Source organism: Camelus bactrianus, chromosome 3 (genome assembly GCF_048773025.1).
Source record: "Camelus bactrianus isolate YW-2024 breed Bactrian camel chromosome 3, ASM4877302v1, whole genome shotgun sequence".
Lineage (NCBI taxonomy): Eukaryota > Metazoa > Chordata > Mammalia > Artiodactyla > Camelidae > Camelus > Camelus bactrianus.
The window spans coordinates 21,061,171-21,088,695 of NC_133541.1; positions in this window are offsets into that span (position 1 = coordinate 21,061,171).

The window sequence follows — 27,525 nt, forward strand, 5'->3', positions numbered from 1 at the left end:
ATCCCTATGAGACAAAAGCTGGTGAACTCTCTAAGGGGTTCTGTGGCACTGTGATGGCTGTTGTTTTCATCAGTGGTGAAATCTCCTGGATTTGCCTGTGGAACAGGTCACTGTGAACTGTGATCACACTTGCTGCATGGCTGCTGTTTGTAGTCTCTGCTTTGCACTGAAAAGCCACCTGAATATCTTATGGGTGGTCCTTTGTAGTTGCTTTTCTCTTACTGCTTCTAAGATTCTCTCTTTATCTTTAATTTTTACCATTTTAATTACACGTTGTCTTAGTGCAGGTCTCTTTGTGTTTATCTTGTTTGGGACTCTCTGTACTTCCTGGACTTGGATGTCTCTTTCCTTCTCCAGGTTAGGGAAATTTTCAGCCATTATTTCTTCAAATCTTTCCTTCTGGGATTCCTGTAATGCTAATATTGATATGTTTGATGTTGTCCTAGGTGTCCCTTAAATGATTCTCATTTTTTGATTTAAAAAAATTTTTTTTGCTGTTTTCACTGGATGATTGTTACTACCCTATCTTTCAGACCTCTGATTTGTTCTTGCATGCTGCGATCTTCTGTTGATTTTCCTCTAGTGTATTTTTAATTTCAGTTATTGTGTTTTTCACTCTGATTTTTCTTATTTATTCTTTCTTTTTATTGATGTTCTCCCTAAGTTCATCCGTTTTTCTCCTGAGTTCAGTGAGCATTTTTATGACAATTACTTTGAACTGTTTATCTGCTTATCTCCATTTAGTTTAGTTCTTTTTTTTTTTTTTTTGAGGTTTTGTTTTCCTATTTCATTGGGAAGGTATTCCTTTGTCTTCTCACTTTGTCTAACTCTCTGTTTGTTTCTATGTACTATGTATATCAGATACATATCCACGTCTTGAGCAGGTGTCTTAATGTAGAAGGAGTCCTGTGGGGTCCAGTGGCACCATCACCCCAAGGGTGCCCTTATGTGGCCTGCATGTGCCCTCCTGCTGTACTTGGGCTCAGATTGTCCTGGGCACACTGGTGGGTGAGGCTAGTCTCCTGCCAGGCTGTGTAGAAGCTCCAGCTGCAACAGTTGTGGGTGTCCTGCCATGTGAGGCTGGCCCCTAGCGTGAGTGGCTACAAAGCCCCACCAGGACTGTGGAGGGTGCACTGGTGTGTGTGGCTGGTTCCTTGGAGGGGAGCCACTTTGTAGGAGCATCAGTTCCAGCATGGGCCACCTGCTCAGTGGGGTGATGTGGGGCTGGCTTGGATGAGTGGTTTCTGTAGAGCTAGTCCTAAAGCAAAATGCCAGCGTGGGGCATTTGGTATTAGTGAGGGTGACAGAAGGTGAAATAAATGCCTACTGCCAATGTCAGACCAACTAGCTGGAAGGAAAATTTAAAAAAAAAAAAAGGCCCCCAGAACTTCTATACCTGGAGAAATTTCCACCAGATCCTCTGGCACTTATTCTAAAACTAGTCAGTGAATCTCGTTATGTTACCCAGATGCTTTTCGATCTGCTGCCTCTGCCATGGGACTTGGAGAGAGTGAGTTTGTGTGTGAGCCTTTCAGGAGCAGAGGCAGCTGTCCACAGCTCTGTCAGTCTGCTGGACATAGGCTCTACTGGTTTTCAAGTTCAGACATTGCAGGGGCTTGTCTTCCATCTAGGTCTCCTGGGATGGGGAGCTCAACGTGGGGCTTGAACCATCACTCCTTAGGTGGTACCTCTGCAATTATGACATCCTTCCTACTTGTAGGTCGCTGCACTGGGGCGGGGGGGGCTAGGTTCTAACTAGACTGCTTCTCTGCTCTTCCCACTTGTCTCAGGGTGGCTTTTTTTTTTTTTTTTTTTCATATCCTTAGTTGTAGAAAATCAGTTCTGCTAGTCCTCAGGTCGTTCTCAGACACAGTGGTTTATTGTGTAGCTGTAGGTTTGGCGTGTCCATGGGGGGAGGTAAGCTGAGCATCTTCCTCCTCAGTCATCTTGATCCCAAGGTCCCTAGACACATGAGTTAAATGAAAGATATTATTCTCCTTCCTCATGTTTTGCCTCCAGACTCTGCCATAAGAGCATCTCTGCCTTGAAAATAAATATTATCCAATGTTAGTAAGTGATTTAGAGGTGGATAAGTGTTCTAGTGGCTACATTATTTGTATTTATTTCCTAGATCTATAATTTTTCTAAGTAGATGTTAGAACCCACATGAACCTGCTTCTCTGTAAAGGTTAGTAAAGATAATCAAATTTCAATACTCTATTTTTTTCCTAGTGTTATATAGGGTGTGTAATATGCTATTTGTAATTTTCTTCTCTTCTGGGAAGAAACAAAATAGTATTTTTTAACACAACAGTGTTTTTTATTTTCTTTTAGTTGGCAATGAGAAAAAGAGGATTGTAATGGAATTTACTACATTGGACACATTTAGTTGATAAATTTGAATTGGCCCAACTCTACCCTTAAATCAGTTGCTTTCTGTCTTTAAGAGTGAATCTTAGAAAGAACATACATATCACCTAAAGTAAGATATCATTGATTGGTTCTGACTTTTTTGATCCCTTTCATAAGACAATATTCCTGAAAGATGATGGACATATACTCCAAAGCTCTTCTTTTTGTAAATCCAGACCAGAGGCAGATGGTGTTTCACAAACTATGAGCAAAGGGAATAAATGTGACCATTAAGATTAAGCATTAAGCATCTAATACCGGAATAGGAAGCAGTGTATGGTTTAGATCAAATCCTTGCAAGAATTGTGGAGTTGAAAATGTCTGCTGTTTATATGAAAAAGGTTGCTTACGCTGAAAAGATAATTTTTTTAACTGAAAAGAATTCAGATATAGTTAATTGCTAATTGTAAATCCTACCACTACCAGAGAGATGTTGACAGGGATGGGGATATTTCAAAGAATTATTAGGTGTATTACAAGGAAAAAAAAAGCAATCTCTAATTTTTTTGGATATTGAAATGCAGTATGAGTAAATTTTTTTTATTGTATTACAGACAAATGGTAACATAGACTCACACAGATAATAGGGTTGGTTTGGGACTTCTTAGAGCCACAGCAACCTCATTTAAAGATATTACATGAACATTAAAGAAAACTAAGGATTATTTTGACATGTCTCGATTGTCTTATGGTAACTAGGAAAATGAATGGAGAAACCATGTTATGATTTTTTTCCATGATGCTCTAAAGCCTTAATGCTCCACTATTAAAATTTAGCCTAGTGATCTAGATTATGTAGACATTATTAAGTTATTCTTAAGGATCATAGATTATAGAGTCTTGAAATTTGTCATTTTTTTCTCCCAGATGGCTTATTCTTCACCCCTGCATGCTTTTAGCCTTGTTTCACCTGAATGATGTCTTCATAATATCTATTTCAATACAGTCAACTGCTCTTTCCTTTTTGACAGAGATATAAAAGGGTTTAAATACCCTGACGGCATCCTGCCAGGAATTAGCTGCAGGTAGAGAGCGGGAAGAAATCAAAAAGTAAACAAAGTTTCAACCCACTGAGAGCGCTGCTCCAAGCTAGATAATAAAGCCAGTAGGTTTATATGCTGGTTTTTCTTCAGGGAAAGAATGTTGGACAGTTTCCTGTTGATTGATTCTCTAAATCTTTCCCTTTCATGTTCAATCTTTCTTCAGTCTTTGCTAGTGTTTCTACTGTTCTTTCAAGTAGGGAGTTTGATTCCCAGCAGTGTTAATACTGGTTTCTTCTTGGACAAGCAAGTTATGAAAATCTTAAAGCCAATGAAATGGAACTTTTACATCATCCATTCATGTCACAAGTTTATTACTGTCTTTGAAAATTGTTTTACTGAGTTCCCTTGTAGTCATCGTGAAGTAGGAGACAATGAAAAAATAGCTTAACAATTCAATTTTTTTAATAATAAAAAAGATGTATAAGGAATTTTTATGTGGGTTCTCAGGTTTATGCCAAAGAGAAAAGCTTATATGAGGAAATCATGAAAGCCTGGATTCAATTTTCTTAAAGTGACTTTTTCCGTCTTCCATGGTAGACAAGCCAGTGATGAGCACAGGAGTTATCATGGATGAAAAGCTTTGTCTGAGCTTAATAAGGTAGCTTCAGTCACTTCCCTTCATGTAATCTGTGTTCTTTTCATTCTTTCCAGCTTCCTGGAAACCTGCTTCCCTACAAATTGAAAACTTTTTCTCTTAATTTAAATGTGAAAATTGCTCATCACTTTCTGATAGAGCTTGCATTTGTATGGCTCTGTCTAGTTCAAGGAGACAGCTATGGTCTTAAGTTTTCTAGCTCCTTCAACATGGTTGTGTTGTCCCTGCAGGCACCTCTGGATTTTTAATATCACTTCTCATAAGTCTAGGGAAAGCCACTTGAGAAAGTACTCTGGTTTTCGTTACCTAGAGGAAGGACTTGAAGAATAAGATACCAGGGAAAGAGCTGGATTTAATATTAGCCTTTCATTGCTGACATTTAGTCTCAGAATCCATCTGCTAGCCTGTGCAGCCATTGAGAAAACTAAGGAGACCACAACAGAAAGAGTCAGATATTTATATCCGATTTGTGTTAATTTTATAATTTTTAATTTTAAAGTACATTTAAAGTCAATGTTAATATAATGCAGTTAAGTATATGTATGTGTGTATATATATTTGTTTGATAAAATGGGCCCTGGAAAGTAAAAAAAAGTGTTTCAAAGTTAATATAAGATACTAAGTCATACTTGTTAGCAATGTCCATCTAACCCCCTCAACACCAGCCTACGTAACATAAGAAAAGAGTTTATCAGGAAAGGGAAGCATGGATGGTGTGGGTCTGGGTGAGCAACCCATCCTGGCATTTCTCCTGTCCACCCTGTCCCTCACACCGATGCTAAGCCAGCTGTTCCCCTGTGGAAAAGCAAGAGTGTATCACTGGGGCCATGGCAGCCCCGACCCTTGGTTTATGAAGGGCAGAGCAGTTAAGAATTGTCTGTAGGTCAGGTGGCTGTATTGGGAGATAACCACGCTCAAATGATTTTGATGAGACTTTTCTCAAGAAGGCAGCCAGTCAGGGTGAGGGACTCCGCAAACCCAGTATACTGCTCTGAAAGGAACTGGAAGAATATGGTCGAGAAGTCTGTGCTTAATACTGAAGCATGTCAGGGAACTCTGAAGCACGGAAGACCACTGAGGGCTCTGAAAACTCACAGATTCATCCTAGGGTAATTCAGACTTTGGATGCCTGCTACACAGAGAATTGTAAACAGCATGAGCTGTATTACTTATCCTCTGTTAGCTTTCTATTGCTGCCATAACAGCTACCTCATATTCAGTGGCTTAAAACAAGACATACATATTATCCTATGGTTTTGTAGATCAGAAATCCCTACGGGGTTCACCAGACTAAGGTCGAGGTGTTGACAGACTGTATTCTATTCTAGGAGAGACTCTGTTTTCTTGGTTATTCATGCATTGGCACAATTCAGATCTATTCAGCTATGTCACTGAGGTCTTCAGTTCTTTGCCTGTGCTCGGTGGGAGGCAGCTCATGTCTCCTAGAGATTTCTCTTTGGTCTTTTCACATGAATACCTTACATCTCAGAACCAGGAATTGGGCATAAAATACTTCTCAGGTTGCCATCTCTCTGACCTTCTTTCTTCAAAGCACCCCTGTCAGAGCTGGAAAAGTTTCTCTTCTAAGGACTCACTTGATTAGATTGTGCCCACTCAAACAGTCCCGGATAATCTCATCTCAAAGTCTGTAATCTCAACCACATCTGCTAAAGACCTTTTGTTACCTAAGGGTTATTGTCACAGGTTCTGAAAAATTGTATGTGGGCATCTTTGGGGGACCGTTATTCTGCATATTGCATGCATCTTTTGTTATTTCCCTTGCTCTCAACCAGCTGTGGAAGGGCCAGAAGATGGAGAGAGTTATAGGGAAAGAATAAGTACTACTGTTCAGGTACTGCTGGTCCTGGAATCTCAGTGACCTGACTTCAGGAGGTGGGGAAAATTGTGAATCGGGGTGAGACTGGAGTTTAAATTTGTACTGGAAAAAGCTTGGTAACTCAGACTGGCCAGAAAGCTCTAAGATCTGCCCAGAGTGACTTCAAGAGAGTGGAAAAGGGTGATTCGAGATACCTGACTGAAAAGCAAAGCTTAGAGAAAAAAGTCATTTCCCATTTACATATCCACAACAAATTTAACCCATTCAATCAGCCCATTATTCATATTTTAGTATTTAATTTTTTTGTTTTATTATTTTATTAGCAGCATGGCAGTTTAGAAATGGCAGACAATATATTCTCATTTGTAACAGGTTTGCTGTTCCCTTGTCCTGGGGTTTCAGTGATGGGGAAAGAGCATCTTTGCTCTTGTTCATCTGCAGCTAAATTGTTACATATTTTGATGCACCTTAAAAAAAAGCTTTTGATAAAATGTAACAATAATGAGCATTAATTACCTACTTACATGTTCCAGGAATTACACAAAATATTTTAGAATATTATCATGCTTTACCTCACAAAAATAATTGTTTTATTATTTTTTCTGTTACATATATGAGGGACTTAAGGTCAAGCAAATTCTCATAAGTCACACAGCTAGTAAATGGCAGAGGCAACTTGAATCTACATATGCCCTACTTCAAATTAGGGGTCTTAACAAGGAGAACAGTTTTTTTTTTCCTCTCATGTTTTCATCAGTATATTTTTGCAGATATACAAGCAGCAAGAAAATATTCCCTACTCCCCTAAAAGTTTTATGGCCGAGCATTCCAAATATTGATCTCATTGCTTTACATAAGTGTGAGTTTGGTGAAATCTGGACAACTATGCTCTCTATTTCTAAAATTATGACATCAGATATAATTTTCAGACAGATGGAGCTTATCAGTTTATCAAAGAATGAAGAATGTAGTGAAGGATTTTTTTGAAATTATCTTACAAGCCTCACTAATTTTTTCATTTTTGTAAGAAACTTTTGGAACAGGGTAATAAATTATACTATATGTAAATGGAAAAGGCTATAAGCAATTTTCAGCACAAGACAGCAGTATTTACACCTCATGTCACTTTAAAATACCACTAATTATATACAATAGTAAAATGTTTCCAAATCGTCAGCACACTTGAAAATACTTTAAAAATTCAACTTTAAGCTATATTTAGGGGAATAAATTAAAAACCAATCTTGATGTAAACCTTGAAGATGAAAAGGAAATAGGCTTTTAGGCAGACATGCGAAGGTGTAAGCTAGATGGGAAAAGGAGCACTTGAGGCTCTCCTCAAGGGGAGTAACATTTTTAAAGCAAGTGGGTTTATAATGTGGTCAGTAGTGGACTAGGGAGATGCTAGCTGTTAGAACAAACAACCTCTAAATCTCAGTGGCTCCACTCATTCCAGTTCTTATTTACACAAATCCCAGTGCAACTGTTTCTTGATCCAGTGACCCTCTTTCAAGTGGTGACTCCACTGGGAGACCCTTCCTACTTCTCTTTGTCGCAACACAGGGAAGCGCTCTGCTGGATTCTCCTCATAGAGCAGGAAGATGAGGAGAAAACACTGCTGGAATCAGTGAAGAGCTAAGGGACCAAGTGCTGTATAATTTCTTCCATTAAAAAAAGGAAGAAGAAGAAAAGAGGTGGGGCTACTAGAACAAATAGCATATAGCAATAGGACAAATTTGATTAAAACCGTATCAGTAATTACATGAACTGTCGTGGTAGAAGAGGCAGAAACTGTCAGACAGGATAAAAAGCACAGTCTGACTCTGCTGTCTGAAGACTGCATTGACTACAAAGCAGAGTTTGGGGGTAAAAAAAAAGAAATAAAATTTATCAGGTAAATGATAAGCATGAGAAAACTAGCGTGATGTTAATATTTAATGTCAGTGAGAAAGTGAATTTCAGTGAATATTAGCAAAGAGGAAGAGTTTATAATTACAAAAGAGTGATTTCTCTGGAAAAATATAACGAATCAAAAATGTGCTTTTATTTAATAACAGGGCTGAAAACACAAGGAGCAAATCCAACAGAATTGACAAATTCATATAAACAGTCTCTGTGTAATTGGTAGAACATATAAACAAAAAGTAAAAATATTGATTTGAACATCATTATCAACCAATGTGAACTAATTGACACTTTTTAACACTCTTGCTAAAACTATAGAAGATGTAATTTCTGCTACTGTGAAAACCACATGATGGACTTTAAAAGAATTATTCATTAATTTTCAAAAAAATATATTATTTAACCACAGCAGAATTAAATTAGAAATCATTAACATGAAAAAATATGGTAAACCCCCCCAAATTAGAAAAAAATTGAGTAATAAACAGGTCAAAGAGGGAATCACAGGGGAAATTAAAATGTGTCAGATTGAATGATAGTGGAAAAGAAAAATTTAAGGTTATTGGAATGTAGCTAAATCAGTTAGCTTTAACTGCTCGTGTAAAAATACTTTTTAAAGATTAAAATAAATGTGTAAGTTTCCATCTGTAGAAAGTAGGACAAAACAAAGCAAATTAAGCCCAAAATAATTAGAAGGAAAAACATAATAACTGAATGAAATTGAAAGAAATTAAAATGAGACAAATAAAATTGAGAATGGTAAATATAAAGAAAACATTTAAAGGTCAAAATTGGTTGTTTGAAAGGTAATACACTCCATAAGGATATAGAGAGGCTGAACAATTTATAAATAGAAGTAAAACATGTATGAGTAATATAAGAAATGAAAAAGGACATACAACTACATATCTGATAAACATTTAAAGGAAAATAAGAAAATTAAAATAGACTAAATCTACATACAAAGCACTAAACAATCTGAGTTGTTCAAATCTGTTTTAAAAAATGATTCTATAATCAAAACTGTTGAATTGGAAAATCAATAAACAACAAAACCATTAGGTCTGTATGGCTTTACTGAGGATTTTGTTAAACATTTAAGAAAAAAAAATACTATAGAGATTGTTTTAAATATAGAGGACTAAATACTTCTCTCACATAATTTTATGAGATCATCCAGATGAATGATATCAAAATCTGAGGAAGAAATTATAAGAACAGAAAATTACATGCAAAAATTTATTTGTAAACCTAGTTGGAAAACTTCTTAACAAAATATTAGCACATCAAATGCAGTAACATATTAAAAGTATAATGCATCATGAACAAATGGGGTTTATCTCAGGAAATCAAGTTGCTTTAACATTTAAAATTAAATTAATAAAATTAACTTTATAGACAGAATAAAGATGAAAAATTACTTGGTCATTTCAATAGATGAAGAAAAACATTTGAGAAAATTTAATATTCATACATGATTAAAAATTTCAGAATATTCTGAATAGAAAAAAAGTCTTTCAGTAGATCTTAATATCTAAAGCTAATTAATAAATCAATAAAAAAGAATAGAGAGTTTTGAAACATCTACATGAGTGGTCAAGTTATTTTCAACAGAAGTATCAAGAAGACTGAATGTCTTTTCAAAATTGGTGCTGGAACAAATGGATAAAGATACAGAAAAATGATGAGCTTTGACCCCTGTCTCACACCACACTCAAAAATTGTCAGGATGGATTAAAGACTTGAATAAAAAAAGCATAAACATTTTAGCTTTAGTAAATATAGGAGAAAGCTTTGGAGGAAGCAACTTCACAACTTAGAGGTAAGCAAAGATTTCACAGGCAAAGCGAATAATAAATGAATAAGCAGTGCTGAATTAGACTTAATTAAATTAAAATCAGTTTGTGAAAAGATACCACTAAAAATTTGATAAGGAAAATGTAGATAGGGAGAAAATATTTTCAATACATACAATATGGGAATTTTTAAAATTATTTAAAACATTAATTAAAAGTCAGTAATATGAATATAATCCAGAGGAAAATGGATAAAATGTTTGAACTGACATTTTTTATAGTCATTAAAAATATGAATAGGAACTCAGCATCAACATTATCCATAAAACGCAAATTGAAACCATAATGAGATATTATTTTATTTTATACCCACTAGACTGTAACTATCAAATATTGTGAAGGAGGTATATGGAACTCATACTTTACTAGAAGCAGTATAAAATAATGCATTTTTGTAAAACTATTTGGAAGTTTCTTATAAAATTTAAAAACTCGACTACCCTGTGATCCAGAAATTTCACTCCTGTGTATCTACACAAGATAAATAAAAACAAGCCTACAATAATACTTACACAAAAATGTTCTTCCCTAGTAAGAGCTCTAAACTATAAATAACCCAACTACCCATCAACATGAGAATGGATATTCAAATAAATTATAGTCATATAAATATATACCCTTCAGCAATTAAAAAAGTAACTACTAATAATACAGCAACATGGATGAATCTCAAAAATATTTTTGGAGAGTCCACATATAGATGAGATCATACAGTATTTATCTTTCTCTGTCTGACTTATTTCACTTATCATAAGGCCCTCAGGGTTCATCCATGTTGTTGCAAATGGCAAGATTTCCTTATTTTTTATGCCTGAATAATATTCTGTTTTATTTTTCTATTCCATTTTCTTTATCCATTCATCCACTGATGGACACTTGTGTTGCTTCTATGTCTTGGCTACTTTAAATAACACTGCAGTGAACATGGGGGGTACATAAGGCTTTTCAAGTGCGTGTTTTTGCTTCCTTCAGAGAAATACCCAGAAATAGAATTGTTGGATCATATGGTAGATCTACTTTTAATTTTTGGAGGATCCTCCACCCTGTATCCCATAGTGGCTGCACCAGTTTACATTCACACCAGTAGTGCACAAGGGCTTTCTTTTCTCCACATCCTCATCAACACTTGTTAGTTCTTGGTCTCACTTGGTCTCACGACGAAAATTCAATTAACAATCAAGTTAAGAAGTAAAACAGGAAATTTTATTTGAGCCAAACTGAGGATTATGATCCAGAAACAGTCTCAGAAAGCTGAGAAGACTGTTCCACCTGTTAGAAGTGGAAGGCACAGTCATAGACATTTTTGAGACAAAGAATTGTACATCAAATTGACATACTGATGTCTTATGTAAAGTTTTGCCAAGGATACCTAGTCAGATACATAGTCCAGTTAAGCATGTACGAAGAGAGCAGCAAGTCACGATGACCCCTTTTATAGTTGGGAAAGAACACTATCAGAAGAAAGAAAGGAAAAAAAAGATCTTTATGATTGAGCAGACACTCCCGTCTTTGAGGTGCTCTGGTTAATGTGTATTACAGATGCACACTGCACTTAACGGATAAAGGAAGGAGGCCCGAGCAAACACAGAGGGAGGATGTAGTGCTCAGCCAAAAGATATCATGAGTGACTGTCGGTATATCAAACCTTGAAAGCAACTAGCAGGGATGAGGCAGAATAAAGGAGTGTTTGAGGACTTTTATCTCCCAGAGAAAATGACATTAATTAACTACCTGTCAGGTATGCCTCGGTAGGGTGCAAGTATTGGGAAAAGATAATTAAAAGAAAAATCTCTTCCCAATCCAAAAAAATCTGTCGTAAGTGTAGAAAAGAAAAAAAAAAAATTATTGAACAAGACAAACTAGAATACACTGTGCATCACAGGCAATCCACTAAGAGATTGCAAGGACAGAAAGAAATCCTGCCTTCTCATGTAGCCAAGAAGGTACTACCCATTACATGCAATACATTTCTTCAAGTGAGAGGACTTGATAGTACAGTTTGTCACAAATAGTTCATCCTATATTCTCTTGGTAGTTGGAGTGAACAACTGTGTTAGCTAATTGGCTTTATCCACTGGAAGAATACACTTCCATATCTTTGTGAGAAGATGTAGTTCTGCAACTTGGAGCAAGCATCATACAGAAGTTAGGCTCCTACCTGCCAGCGAGAACTAGGGACTCCTTGATAATAACATTTAAAAGAAATAGATCCCAGGTCCTTGAGAAAGACAATCTTGGGTAGTAAATCTGGTAAGAGATTTATTTAGCTTTTTTAAAAAAAGTATACATTCATTTTAAATAATTTAAGAAAAGGGAGGGGAAGTGGAATCTCTTCCCTTACTTTCAACAGGGGAGTCTTTTATTTTAAATTTATGTTTGGTCTTACACAAGGTTCCATTTTTCCTTGTACCCATTTAAAAAATGTTTAAGTATTACCAGGTAATGCTCTGATTAAAAATTAAAATTTAGCACAAATAAAATTATATTTCCCATTATTTACTCCTTAATTTTAATTGCAGTTGACATAAACATCCAAAATATGTAAGACGTCCAACAGCATCTTTGTCTCTGCCCATATTTGCAGTCTTACTTCACTGCACTTTTCCCTTGTCTCACTAGTTTCAACCATATTAATTTAGTTAAATTTAATTTTGTAATTCATAAAATTGTTCCCATCTTTTCTCTAAATGAAAGTTCCTTTTCCCGACTCCTTATCTGGGGAGCTTATATTCATCTTGAAGCCTAGCTTTCTCTGACACCAATAACTTTATATCATTTTGCTATACTCTTTCAGGTTACCTTATGTTTTTACCCAGAAGAATTCTTGGGTTATTGTGGGTTTCAATTAACAGTTGCTTAATATAAATACTTTTGAAGCAAATGGTCATAGTAATTAAAACTGTTCAAAAATCCTAAACCCCATGAATTCAAAACCAGAAAAAAAGAAGACAACCCATCAGAACCCATTTTAATCATTAACTACTTTGATTTAGCATCTGTCTAAACTTATCTATAACATCAAAACTTGAATAATTTATCATCTAATAATAAAGTCACGTAAAATGTAAGCTATTAATTAAAATTTAACATAGAATTTAAAATGAAACAGTTAAGCAGACAGTTAATTGCATACATTTCATTGGGGATATCAAAATTATTTTAACAGACTTACAGCATCAGTCATTAGATCAATGAGTGTGTTCCAGTAACTATTTAAAATTACTTTGCCATTGGGTTTTATTCAGGTAAAATTGTCAAGTGTTCAAATTTCACAAAACTCTCCTCAATGTTCTGAAAAAAATGGAACCTTTAAATAAGCAACAATGGTGTTTCAGTAGCATAAAGCAATGCTTAGAATGCAACAAGGATGTGAGAAAAATAATATTCAAGTCAATATGACTTCTCAATAGCCAGTTATCATCCTCCAATAAAATGTTTCAATTAAAAAGCCTTGCCACTGAGGAAAGAAATGGGCAGAACTCTGAAGTGCTAGAAAAAAACCAAAAATAAAAATAGTTAATATGTTTGAGTACTTACTATCTGCCAGATATTATGATCTAAAGAAACAGAGGGAGAAAGGGTTTAATGTTTTTGCTTATGCTAATTTGTAGGATGGAATAAAAATAGGCATTTTCATCAAGTTATAAGTTAATTATAAAAATAATCTCAGAGAACAATCCTTTCAAGATGTATCTCATGCCTAATTAAGAGAGTATCATTTCTGCTCACCAAATATTTAGGATTATTATTGTCATTATTACTATATGTCTCAATAGGTTTTCTTGTTAATACAGCTATATAAAATAATAGGAAAGATACAATTTATTCAACTCCTTCAGTATGCTGGAGCACTTTATTATATATAAATAGATGATAGAAATATAGCTAGATAGATAGTTGATCTAGATAGATGGAAGGATTAATAGAATCCTTTTCCCATTTAAAGAACAATGAACTTAAAGTAGAGAGATGTTGAATTAGCACACATATATAGCTAAGAACCGGGAAAGGTGACTGGAACTCAGAACTCTCTGATTCTCAGTTTGGTTTCCCCTCTGCCATGCTACTTCCTACACACATATGCACAAGGAGTAAAATGATCAAAATCACCACTTTTTAAAATGCAACTGCATTATTAATAAAGACCCCTAGGTCCTACAATTTTTCTAATATATGATAATAGTTTGATTACAATAAAATATTCACACCACTGCTTATAATATATATTCAGTGCTCAGAGCAAAATCCTAAAGAGAATAGGGATTTTAAAACTTGATTACTAATTAAGTTGTGCATTGAAGCTTTAATTATTCCAGGAATTTTTACCGCTTATTTGTTTTTGGCTTTTCCACATTTAGAAAGATATATTGAGTCATTTTCTTTTTTTCATTACATTTGATTTGAACTGTCACTGTATAGAGGGCATCAGAGAAGTTAAGTGATTTCCCCAAGGTCACACAGCTCCAAGGTGGCAGGGTTAAGGTTAATGCATGCCTACCTAACTCAAAATGAAAAACTCATATTAGTGTCACCGTTCTACATTGTTAGCAAATAGTATGGAATAAAGGTCATGAAACTAATGGCAGTGTTGATTCCATGGTTATCAAGACATCCTCTTTCAATTTTTAGTCATTTTACCATACCAATATCTTTGTTAAATATTTTCCTTTGCTGATTTGCTATTGATGGAATATTGAATGACAATCTCAATAAGTAGGTCCTGCTCAAAACTTTAAAATAAATATGAGTGTCTATATTTACCCACAGCTTGGGTTATATACTGGCCAATCAATGAGCTCTTATTGTTACAAGCTTTGTCAGACACCATAGGGCATCTACCCAAAGCTATCCCCTTATCCCCCCTCAAATGGAGCCTCACTTTTGTTCTGGAGTCAGTGCATCCAGCTCCACAGGATGATTCATAATTTATAGTCCAGTCATGATGCTCTTACTCCTTGTGCAGTTTTCGTCTAGAAGTAAGCCATTGACCTATTTCTCACAATAAAAATAGTTATACTCTAGAAGGAAGATGGACTGTGAGAGAAAAGTCATATGCCGCTATCTTGGAACCACAAAAGTAAACATTTGCCGTACACTGAAGATAGCAGAATAGAAAGATGGAAAGAGTTTGTATCTTCAACCCCTTCATCACATACTTGACCATGATACTACTAGCTTTCTTGTCAAGTTGATATGCTTTAAGATAATTTTAGCCAGAAGCCTTCTTCATTGATACATAGGTTGATCATGTAGGGAGGACAAATAAATAAACTGTTTTTCATTTACAAGATATCACTAATTAAAATTGTAACTTCTCAATACTACTTTTATAATTATCTGTTGTTGTTTCTAGGAATACAGCAGCTAACAATACAGACAAATCCCTTACCTTGTTGTTTTACATTTTGGGGGGGGAGTCAATATACAATTAACTAAGTTAAATTTATCATATATTGATATGAAGAAAATAAAACAAGTGAATGGAAAGGAAGTGTGGGGGGAGGGTGATGTAAATGGAGAATTTAGGGGAAGCCTCACTGGAAAGATAATATCTGAACGAAGAACTAGGGGAAGTGTGGGAGCAAAATATGTAGATGTGTGGATGGAGGATATTTAGGAAATAGGGGCAGCACATACAAAAGCCCTGAGGCAGAAGAATACCTGGAATATTCCCAGAAAGCAATAGTCTGAGATGAATGGAGAAGAGTAAGTGAAAGAAAATGAGATCAGAGATGCTGCAGAGAGCAGTGAGCCATTTAAAGAAGTTCGTCTTTATTTTGAATATTAAGGAGGACACTGTGGGACTTTGAGCAAAAGAATGATGTGATCTGCGATATTTTAACGGGATAATTTTGACTCTGTGGAGAATGAGGGTGGTGAAGGCAGATGCAGAAATACTACGTAGGAGGTTATTACAGTTGACAAGGGGAGAGATGACTTCTCCAATTATGCATCTAATCCCTGAAGAAATTTGAATATTCTTATATGTGAATTTTAAACTAAGAATAATTTTTGATAAAATTTGGAGAGGTGAAGGGATCAGCAGTAGCATTTTAGACAAGGAAATACTGAGGAGCCGCAGTGGTATGAATAATCATGTGATATTTAAATTCAAAAGAGGAGAAAGCTTGGTAAACTCTCTTAGCTCACTAAGGCTGCCTTAACAAAATACCATGGACTAGGTGGCTTAAACAGCAGACTTATTTCTTTTGGTTCTGGAGGCTGGAAGTCCAAAGTCAAAGTGCTAGCAGAATCAGTGTTTGGAGTGTTTGGTGAGAATCCTCTTTTTCATTTGCAGATTAGTGCCTTACAGTGTCTTCTTACTGTATGGTGGAGAGAGAGAGAACTCTGGTCTCTTTTCCACTTCTTTTAAAAACACTAATCCCATCATAGGGGTCCTACCCTCATGACCTCATCTAAGCCTAATTACCTCCCAAAGGCTCCACCAAATACCATAACAATGGAGATTAGGGCTTCAAGATAGACATATGAATTTTGTGGGGGTTGGGGGGGAGGGACACATGATTTCAGTCAATAACAGTCTATTTTTGAGGAACTGTAATGGTGCACTGTATACAAGTCATCTTCACTGTCAATATGTTGCTTACCCAAGCCTTCTACTCAGTTACTAGACCTACCGCCTATTTCAATTTGATTTTTTAATTTATTGAAGTGATTTTTTTCCTTTACCCTCTTTTCTTGTCTTGTCCTCACAGCTAACCCCTCAATCCACACCCCTAAAAAGTTATTGACAGGTTGAATTATGAAGAAGTTTTAGATCAGTGTAGCCTGGGGATTATCCAACCAGTGGTTTAAATTTGATGTGTTCCTGTGAACCTGAAAATGAATCTTGAACCTCAAGCTGTTATAGTCTGAGGGACTGCTGAGCTTCTGATTGAGATATACGCTAAGGTTGAAAATTGTTGATAGGCTTTATTGCATGGAACTCGCAAAATTGAAACTCACAGAGGTCCATAAGTGAGACTTCAAGTGACTAGACACAAAAAGAGCTGCAAAACATGGAAAATATCAGCACAGATGTATATGGCAGGTGGAAAAATTGTTCTATTGTGCACCCTCAAGAAAAGAATGGCAGCAGGCAGTGGGGATCAGTCACACCTAGAGCAGGGAGCAAAGTCCTGGTACCCAGGACAGCAGGCAAATCAGGACTTCAGTACTGAAAGTATTTGACCCCCATGCTTTAAATTAATATGTAAATTAGAGAATTTTGATTAGAATATCAAATACTTAATCTAGAAGACAGAAAAGAAGGGATAAAGGAAAGCTTGCTGATAGTCTAGATGAGTTCCAGCTGCCATTGATACCATGGATGTACAAATTTTAAAGTAGTAGTTAGTGATGTCAGCTCTGAAAAAGTAGTTTTCAGATAGAAAATAGAAGAAAGTTCAAGGATTTAATGCTGTAATCATTTTCAGAAAATTGATTGTAATTGTGGTTATATGTTTGTGGTTTGTTATGGTGCAGGAAAAAACGGATGTGGGGCATGAGAAGGGCTGTGTCCCAGGTCTCGGTTGAGCCCCTGGGATGTGCCTCTCCAAGTGTGGGTCCTTGGCTTCAAGCAGGGAGGAATTCAAGAATGAGCCACAGTTGAGTAAAGGTAGATTTATTTAGGCAGATACATACTGCATAGAGTGTAAGTCAAGAGAAAGACCACGAGGTGTAGGGGTTGGGTGCTCAGGCTGAAGTAACAGTAGGTACACACTCCATAGGCAGAGTACACGCAGTCTCCAAAGGGGAGGGAGTGAGAGAGGCTGCCAGGAGGTGTGGTGTTGCCAGTTTTTATGGGCTCAGTAGCTCCACACCTACAAGTGAGAGGGCTATTCCAGCTACCCTGGGGAAGGGGCTGGGATTCCCAGGAATTTGGGCCACTGCCCACTCTCTGACCTTTTGTGGCTCGTCTTGGGACTGTCATAGGGCCTGTGGGCATGTTATTTATCATGCTAATGATACAATGAGCATATAATGAAGCTCAAGGTCTGCTAGAAGTGAAACCATCTTAATCTTCAAGGCCTACTGAGAATTGAATCTTCTACCATTTTGATGCTAATTGCTGTCATTCCTTGAATGGCTGTGTCCGGCCCCTTTCCCTCCTGTTTCTGTTATGTAGTTTGATGAGTAACAACATAATTTTTCAAAATAAACCAATAATAATAAACATTCAAATAACTGCCACTTTTGAGGACATGGGATATAAGCAGGCACTGTAGTACAACTCCCTATATTTTATCTTGTGAAATCAATGCAATAAACCTGAATCCTAGGTACCATTATTCAACTTCCAAAGACAGGAAACTGAGTTTCAAAACAGTTAAGTAATTTGTCCAAGGTCACAGAGTCAGTGAGTGGTTTAAACCCAAACCATCATCCTTGCCCACTAAATCTCCCTGAATTGTAACTAATCTGCAGTAGAAATGTCTTTGTGATGTCCACGCTCATTGTTTTTGTTCTAAGCAAAACAAACTGTGACAAGTAACCACCAAGAGGATTTTAGAGGTGAAAGAATGCTTATGAATCAAATGGACCAGTGGTTCTCACAGAGAGAAAGGAGTTATGTTGGTTTGTGTGAGGTGGTGGGGAGGAAGTAGAAGGATATTTAACCCAGACATTTAGGGAAATTTTTAAATTGTAATCACTTTGATAAACTTCTCTGGGTGATTTGTGTTAAAGATCCTGAATTACAGCCTACCAGCCCTATCTGGTCACAGGTTGGAAAATTGTCTAGAAAGTGTTTCTTGGGTCTCTCATAACCTTCTGGGCTAATTTCTGGAGTCAACTCCTTAACCTTTTATTATGATGCCCAGAAATCTGCATTTTAACAAACATGCCAATTTATTCTTATTTACAGGAAAAGTTATTTGAACTCCCCATCTAAAAGTCTGGAAGTATTTGCAGAAGTTTCATACCTAATTAGTGTCTGAAACAAAATCTCAATGTCTTCATGTAGTCAGACTAATTCAAAAAACATATTTGTGAAGTAACATTTGAAGAAGTTAGGAGAAACCACTCATTCATCCTACAGGTTACAAACCCAATACTAATATGCACAGAATAGTGAGTTGATAATAGGTGTCCGTGGAATGAGGCCATGTCATATAGGCTGACAGACGTTAACTGAAATGGAAATTCCCTGAGTACTTAGGTTTCCATGGTTTGAAAATGGAATGCACTAGAATTGCAGGCAAGCTGAACTGACTGCATTTTTCTGTGTTATACCGAGTTTATTGTGGCCTCACATTATCTTTCATTTAGTTAGAGAAAGAAGGCTTCTTGAAAAAAGTGAGATCATAGTTTTGGAAGTTAGCAAAGATTTAGGGAAGTTGCTTCTAACGTAAGAACTGTGGATCTTAATCTCAGGATAGTAACCATCAAGAATGTTTCACTAATACAAATACATTACTCACTTACTGGCTAAAAATTTATGGGATTAAATCTCCAAATAAAAAGAAATAATGTATATTCTTGCCATGCTTGATACAATGACCTCTATTTTGGTTCTATGGTTCCGTATTTCCTGAGTTTATCCTTGCCATCAAAATCATACCTAAGTTACATAATTACTATGTCTGGAGAGTCTATTAAAGTATATGTATGTCTGATACAAAGCATTATTTGTTTTGCTATCCATTTAAATTGATATTACATTCCTCAAATCCCTCAATTTCAGATAAAAAATTTTTTCCTTACTGCTACCTAGATTGTTAAATATTATGAAAGATACTATGTAGGTTAGTCTTCTATAAGTTGCAGTACAGAATACCCTTGAAAATGTCAACCTTAAGAGCAAACTGCAAAAACAACTTGTCATTTTCATTGTAGTAGATTGTTTTTATAAACTTTTTATTTGTTTTGGCACCATGTGGTGCAGCTGCCCAAGTGTCTTGACCAGACTAATCTTCCTCATGGCGCAAGGGTCGTGTTTTTTCCCTCCTCCTCTCCTTCTGCCAGAGGCTCCTGGAGTGCCGGTCTTCCTCCAAGCAGATGAAATGTGTGATCTCCTTCGAGATTGATATTAATGCCATTTCAGCTCTTTGTGAAAATGAGATTAGAATTCTAAATGTTCAAAATCCAGCAGCCTTTAATGAAAAATGATAGGAATTATCACATACCTAGAGCTTAGAAAGGATGGAATTGTATTTGCACATTATTAAAGATCTGAATAATTTAGGTTATTTTTAGATTTGAACTGCTTAGAGGATTTTAGAAAGCTCAATTTAAACTGCTCAAGGAATGCACTTGCTCGTCCTGATTTCAGCAATATTATGTCACTTAAAAAATTCTTCTTAAAATGGAGTGGTTTGGCTGTCACAAAATGAACATATTTTGGACCTCAGATCAATAGTCAGGAAATACTGAAATTTTAAAATAAAATTTATTTAATTCCTGCACTAACTTTAAAACTTGTTTTACTTAGAGGAATGCTTTGCTTGGTTTCTACTTCCTTTTCTCAGTTCTCTGGTAAAACTATATTTTTTCTAAGTCTTGTAAGAAATATAGAATAATACCATCGTAGTTATACATCAGTGAAGAGTGGAGGTAAAAATGATTTGCTGTAATCCGTATATGTTTTATATTTTCTCCAGTGATCCATCAATTCTAAATGTTTTTTTTTTTTTCACTTTTTTCACAGATAAAATGTGAAAATAATATGTCTCTATCTGTGTCGTGAGGACAACCTGGTGAATAACGGCACACTAGACATATTTGGTATTATCATTTATGAGTCATGGATGGTGAGACAAGTTTGGAGTTAATAAAATTAAAGATAATTAGAGATGAACAAAAGTATACAAGATATTTGGTCAAGGAACAGAGACCACATGCTTTGCCAATCCTCAGGGAAACCAGAAAACATTTTAAACCAAAAAGATGTTTCTATCTCAAAATTAAAACTAGAGAATTAGATGAACAAATCGTAAAGAATCACTCCTGACTTGTGATTGTAGGTTACTAAAATGATTAAGAATCTAAACATAAAACTGTAGCTTTTTAAAAAAAAATTTACTTAGTGACAGGAATAGGGAATATATTAAGGACTTTGAGGCTATTACATTCTCTAACAGAATCTGTATCTCCACTCAAGACCCTCATCCTCACCGCCTTTGCTCTTTAAACCGCCTAACCTTTTTGTTACAAGAAACACTTCAAGATTATTGAACTTGTTGCCGAAACTTCACAAAAGATGATTGCAAGCTGTTAGTCTTATTAAAAACTTTCTTTCCAAAAGCCTTGGAATCGGAAGGAATAATGACTATGTAACTTCAACTCCAAAAGTAACAGTTTAATATGACGATTTAAATGCTTGATTTGAAATGCTGTATTTTTGTTGCTAAGTTTTTTATAGTATCATGAATTGAAATTGACAGTTTTCTTTTCATATAACATTCTATGAGTTTTAATACATGTGTAGAATCATGTGACGATCACCACAGTCAGGATGCAGAACAGTTTCATCACCTCCAAAGGCAACTTTGCGCTTTATACTTACCTACTGCTCCCACCCACAGCGCCTGGCGATTGCTGACCTGCTCTCAATACCTATAGTTCTAATTTAAATTTTTTTTTAATTTTCAAGGATGTAATATAAATAGAACCATACAGTGTCCATCCTTTCGAGCCCAGCTTGTTTCACTCCGCGTATGTACTTGAGAGTCACCCAGATTGTTATGTCTATCCAGAGTGTTCACCCTTATTGCTGGATAGTATTCTGTTCCATCCCATTGTCTATACTATCCCATTTGTTTATTCACTAGCCTCTTGTAAGTTACTAGGGTTGCTTCCAGTTTTCGGCAATATGAATATGCTACAAATCTTCATTTAAAGATTTTTTTGTGGAGATAAGTTACTTTTGGATAAATACTGAGCAGTGGGATTGCTTGATCATACCATACATGTATGTTTAACTTTATTAAAAAAAAAAAAGCCAAGAATGTTTTCCGTAGCATCAGCATAATTTTGCATTGTGACCAGCAACGTTTGAGAGTTCGAGTTGTTCCACACTCTCCCCAGTGCTTAGTATTGTCAATATTATTTTTATTTTAGCTACTCTATTAAGCATGTACTTTTATGTCATTGGATTATTTTTTTTTTTTAATTTTCACTTCCAGAAGGGCTAATAATACTGAACATCTTTTTATGTGCTTACTTGACCATCTTTATATCCTCTTTGGTGAAATGTTTTTCCATATCTAATTTTTGGATTAGAACTTTTATATATATATTTTTTCTTACTGTTGAGTTTTGAGGGTCTGTTATATATTTTTGATACATATTTGTTAGATATGTTATTTGTAAATATTTTCTGTGGCTTGCCTTTTTTATTTGTTCAGCAGTGTCTTTCACAACATTTTTAGTTTTTGTGAAGTCTAATTTATCCATTTCTAAAAAATAGATCATACTTTAGTTCCGCATGTAAGAATTCATCACTTAAAACCAGATCAAGGAACATGAGCAACCTCTAAGTTACTGCAGGGACAAGGTGATTCCAGCACCAGCTCCAGGGTGTGGCCCAAAGGATTAGAGTTCCATTTAGAAGTCACAGAGATGTAGCCGATTTCTGCCTGTGGTAGCAGTCTGGGGAAGGCATGTCGGAACACATCTGTCATACAGCCATTTTCCTACCAATGTAGTCGGCCAGCACTTTCGTTTTAGTCTGATGAGACTTATAGAAGACTTCTGCCCTATAGAACTGTAAGATAATAGATGTGTGCTCATAAAGCTGCACTAAGTTTTAAGTTTTTTGGTAATTTGTTACCAGAGCAGTAGAAACTAATGTAGGCAAAAAGAAAAAAAAAAAAGACTATTTAAATGCTGTTGGAGAAATTAACTATCAATGTAGAAAAAAATAAAATTATATTCTGCCTCGTACTGTACACAAAAATCACTTCTATGTGGATTAGTACTAAATGTGAAGAAATTAAAACTTTGTGATGAAAATATTTCTACAGAGAAAAATTTAAAAGGCAACCTTGTATGTTCAATAAAATATTAAGAGATTCTCAATATCCCTAACATTTAGAAAAACAGAAATGTTAAAAATGAGTTGATATTTAACTCCTGTCAGATTAGGAATTAAAAACTATTCATCATACTAATTGCTGATGAGAATTTGAGATAATACAGTAACTCATGTGCTGTTGGTAAGCTAATAAATTGGTGCAATCACCTTGCAGTTTAATTGCCATTATGTAGTAATGTTAAAAATGTGAAAAAAAAATCTAGGACCTTGTAATAATAAAACTAGTTATATCAGCTGAAAAGTTCTTCGTATTTGTTAAAAAGGACACCTTCATGAATAATTTACTTCAGTGACTTATGAACCTGAATGAATTTTTTTTTAATTTAATTTTTGGCTTTGCCCTCTTTTATCTAGATGTTCAGATTCTTCTCCATTTAGCCAGTGGATGCAGGAACAGAAAAAAAAAAAAAAATCTTTGTGTGGGACTGCTCTAGGAGCCATAACTCAATCACATAAGCATACCTAACCTCAAAGAGGCAGGAAACAGGGTCAGTGTGTGTGCCCCAAAAGAACGGGAAGATGGTGTTTTAGTAAATAAGCATCCCCTCTCTGTCATAAATGTAAATAAACAAAACAAGAGAAAACTTAATACAAATGGCCAATAAACTTATGAAATTATACTCAGTCTCCTAATTGGCATTACCAAATTGAAACTGAAAGATGGTATTTCCATTTTTATGTATTGATTGTTATGATGTTATTTATCTACGTCCATGTGCTGTTGAAATGGGCACACATGGTCATATAGAAAAATACAGATGGAGCTACAGCGTGCAATTCCACTTCTTGTAAACTAACCGAAGGTCGTATTATCACAAGGATATTTTGAAGATAAACAGCTGTACACAACTTAAAATGAAAACTTGATCATTCAGCACACTGCTTAAAATTCATCCATGATTGTCAATAACTCTTAGAAAATTTATATTTTTTTTACTCAGACCATACAATTCCTTTCCTTCAAGGCCTTACGGTATCTGGTCTCTGCATACCTCTTCAGCTAGCAGTGACATCGATGTTAGGCATGAAGAATGAGTAGCTGTTAAGTATGGGGATTGTGGAGGGGGAACATTTCAGGTAGAAAAAACAGGTTTTGTGTTCCCCAAGACAATGAAAATCAGTGAGAACAAGGGACGTTGAAGAAGGGGGAGGGGAAAGGCATGAGTGCATAGAAGCTTTCCTTGATATTCCAGCCTAAATGATGCCTCTAAATACAATTTACAATTAACAATTGCAACAACTATGATAGTATTTTTACTTGATGACTAATCAATGCTTTCTCAGCATTCAAATATAATCCCAATGAGGCTTTTTTAGTATTTCTGTTTTGTTCACACATGGATCACCAGATCTAGTCAAATACCTAATACGTGATAAAAGCTCAATACATGCTTGGAAAGAAAAAAAAAGAAAGAAAGAAGAAACTCCTGGGCTTCTCCTTTGCTCTTACACTACTACCACACTCACAACAATTCTGACACCAGGTGTGTGGGGTGTGTTCCCCCACTAAGCATTTCTCTGTGACACCAGCTGCATGTCCACCTGGAGATAGCATCCGACCCCACAGGCTGAGGGCTCAGTCCCATGAGGCTGTTCCCCACTTTCAGACACCAATCACAAGTAGTAGGTCTTCAGGTTGCCTGCAACTTCTGTTCAGTTTGACTACAAATTGGAAGTTCTCATGACTCCCCTTTCTTGGATTCCATCATTTGCTAGGTTAGCTCACAGAATTCTGGGAAACATGTACTTACATATACCAGTTTATTATAAAGTAAAGGATGTTTTAAAGGATACAGATTATCAGCCAGATGAAGAGATACATAGAGCGAAGTTTGGAAGAGTCCCGAGTGCAGGAGCTCATACCCACGGAGCTAGAGTGCACCATCTTTCTGGTGGGTGTGTTCCTCAACCCATGAGCTCTCTGCACCCCATACTTTGGGGATTTTTATGGAGGCTTCATCACATAGGTATGATAAATAAATAAATAAAAGTCAATCTCCAGCCTTTCTCTCCTTCTTGGAGGATGGGGGTGAGGGTCGATGCCATCCGGTGGAAGGTTGGAAGCTTCTAATCATGGCTTGGTATTTCTGGTGACCTGCCTCCATCCTGGAGCTATATAGGAGCTCATCAAGAGTTGCCTCATTAGGTCAAAAGACACTCCTGTCACCTAGGAAATGCCAAGTATTTAGGAACTCTGTGTCAGAAACTGGGGTCAAAGACCAAATACCAGAACAAAAGCTACTCCTTGTGCTCTCTCCCATCACTTAGGAAATTACAAGGGTTTTGGGATCTCTATGCCAGAAACCAGAGGCAGAGACCAATATGTATTTTTCTATTATTTTACAATATTTAAAATAATATTTTAATAATAATATGGCTAACTAAATGGAAATAATTTATATATAAATATTTAAAATAATATTTCAATAATAATATGACTAACTAAATGGAAATAATTTATATATAAATCTATACAAGAGAAAAAATGTTATTTAATTCACACTGTATTGAGATAAAGGCATCCTCTGAAGTCAGACACAGTTAGGCTTGTTTTTCAGTTCCGATTTTGTGACATTGGTTAACTTATTCATGTTTTCTGTACCTTCATTTCCATGTATGTAAAGTAGATGTAGCTTTCCATATCCTGTATAACTACATCTACATGCCTGCATGATGTCATATGGGATTATTCAGGTATAAAACACATTTAGTAATATTTTTAGCACATAGTAATGCTCCAAAATATCAGTTCCTGTCCTAAATAACTTATTGTAGTTTTAGTTTTCATATGTGGTATTTTCTCACTACACCTAAATTTGCCTATTGTAGTTGTAAAAAATAAAGATGAAAATGGAGAAAGGTAATTTTATAATGCCTCCCAGGAGCATGTGTCTATTTTTGCTGAATATTAAACCACCTTGAAATTTAGTGGCTGAAAACAACAACTCTGTCACTTGCTCAGCTGAGCACTTCTGGTTGTCTCTCCTGGGCGACGCAATGAGGGCTGTCGTCTCTGACTCAGTGGTGGCTAGACGGTCAAATATAGCTACTCTTGCTCTTTTGACAATTGGCATTTGCTCCATCAGACTTTTCAACCTCTTGACTGAGTGTAAAGACCCTTATTTTGATTTTAGGGAAACATTCCATGCGGGCAAGAGCAAAGGTGGAAAGCCCAGAAATCTACTAGACAGTTTTACAGTCTTACATTGGACAAAACAAGTCACAAAGTCAGTCCAGGTTCAAAGAGTGAGGAAATCGTCTCCAATTTCTTGATGGAAGAATCCGTAAAGTTGCATTACAAAGGGAAAGAATTATTATGGTCTTCTGTGCACACACTCTACCATACCAAGAAACTGTTACTTAAAAATGTTTATTAATTATTGACATACTCTATGCAGTATTTATAAATCATGCATGCTTTGAAAATAATTGGCCTGACAATAATTTATTTGATATTTATTAAGGTAATGCTAATTATGATCATTTAATATGGCATTTCTGTGGGAATTTATATAACTCAAGTTATATTTGAGCATAATACATTAATTATTAATGTTCATCTTTTAAAATTATGTGATCAAATTAAACTCATTCCCAGAACTCTATTTATGCCCTCAATTAAAGCACCCATGTAATACATCATTTTGACTATTACACGGAGTAGTATATAAATCTTGCATTATCTGATTGCAGTGATGTTACTAATGTTCTTGGAACTCTTCAATCATTCATTAAAGGCTATCTTAAGATGACCTAAGGTAAAAGCTTGCTTCTTTCCTCCTCTTTAAAATGGTAGCAAAACTGAGGGAAAGCAAAAGAGATAAATACTACTGAAAGAAGGCATTATCAGACTCTCATTAGGGGCTGATCCTCATTGACGACTCATCAAAGGAAAATCAGAGAAGTGGCTCTCCCTCTCCCCTGGTGTGTTTGGAATTAGCTAATAGCAACTTATTATTTTTTTTTATTAATGAATAATACTTTTACAACTTGCATACATTTAGGAAATTGGAAAGAGTTAGAAATACTGGAGAAAAAATTTGCATGACATGTTCAGTGGTTTTTATTTCACCTTCTAGAGCATTCCATTTTCTTATAAAATAATAATGTCATTGTTTATTCTCCGAAGTTCTCAATAATTTTTTTTTCTCAGTAGCAAATTTTACCTCTTATTCTTCTTCAATGTGTGTGTGAGGGGGGAGATTGGTCACAGACTGGTAAGCAGATAACTTGAAGGATGGAAACATAAGTCAATGGAGGGGTGGGTTTGACATAGCCATTCATGAGGTCTGCTTAATGATTTCAACGGCTTCATTTCCCAACATGTTCTACCTCTAACCACAGTCAACCAACTGCAGTTATCCAAATGCTTTCTGTATTTCCCGACTATGTCTATAATTTTTACATAACCAAAACTTCTTCCTCTGTGCCTACCCTGTGTTAGTTGTTTAAAAACTCAAATGTTAGTTCACTTGGTTAGCATCCTCTAGAATCGCTATCTAAATGCTCATTTGAACAGCCATCTGTACCTCCTAAGTATACGCCCTGTATATAATCCTATCAGGATATCCAGACCATAGGTTCTCAAGCTTTAAAATGAAATCAAGATATCTGGGACATTATTAAAATGTATATTGCTAGGTCCAACCCAGTAGGTTGGCTCTCTGATTTTTGAGAGCCAAAATTCTGTGTTTTAAAAAAAATGATTTCAGTCATCTCTGGGATTATGTATAGTTATTGAACATATATTCATTTATAAAAATCATAAAATGCAGAAAAAGAATGGTGGGCATCTGTTTACTATTTAATTCAATTCAAAGACAAGTGTTAGAAGAAACAAA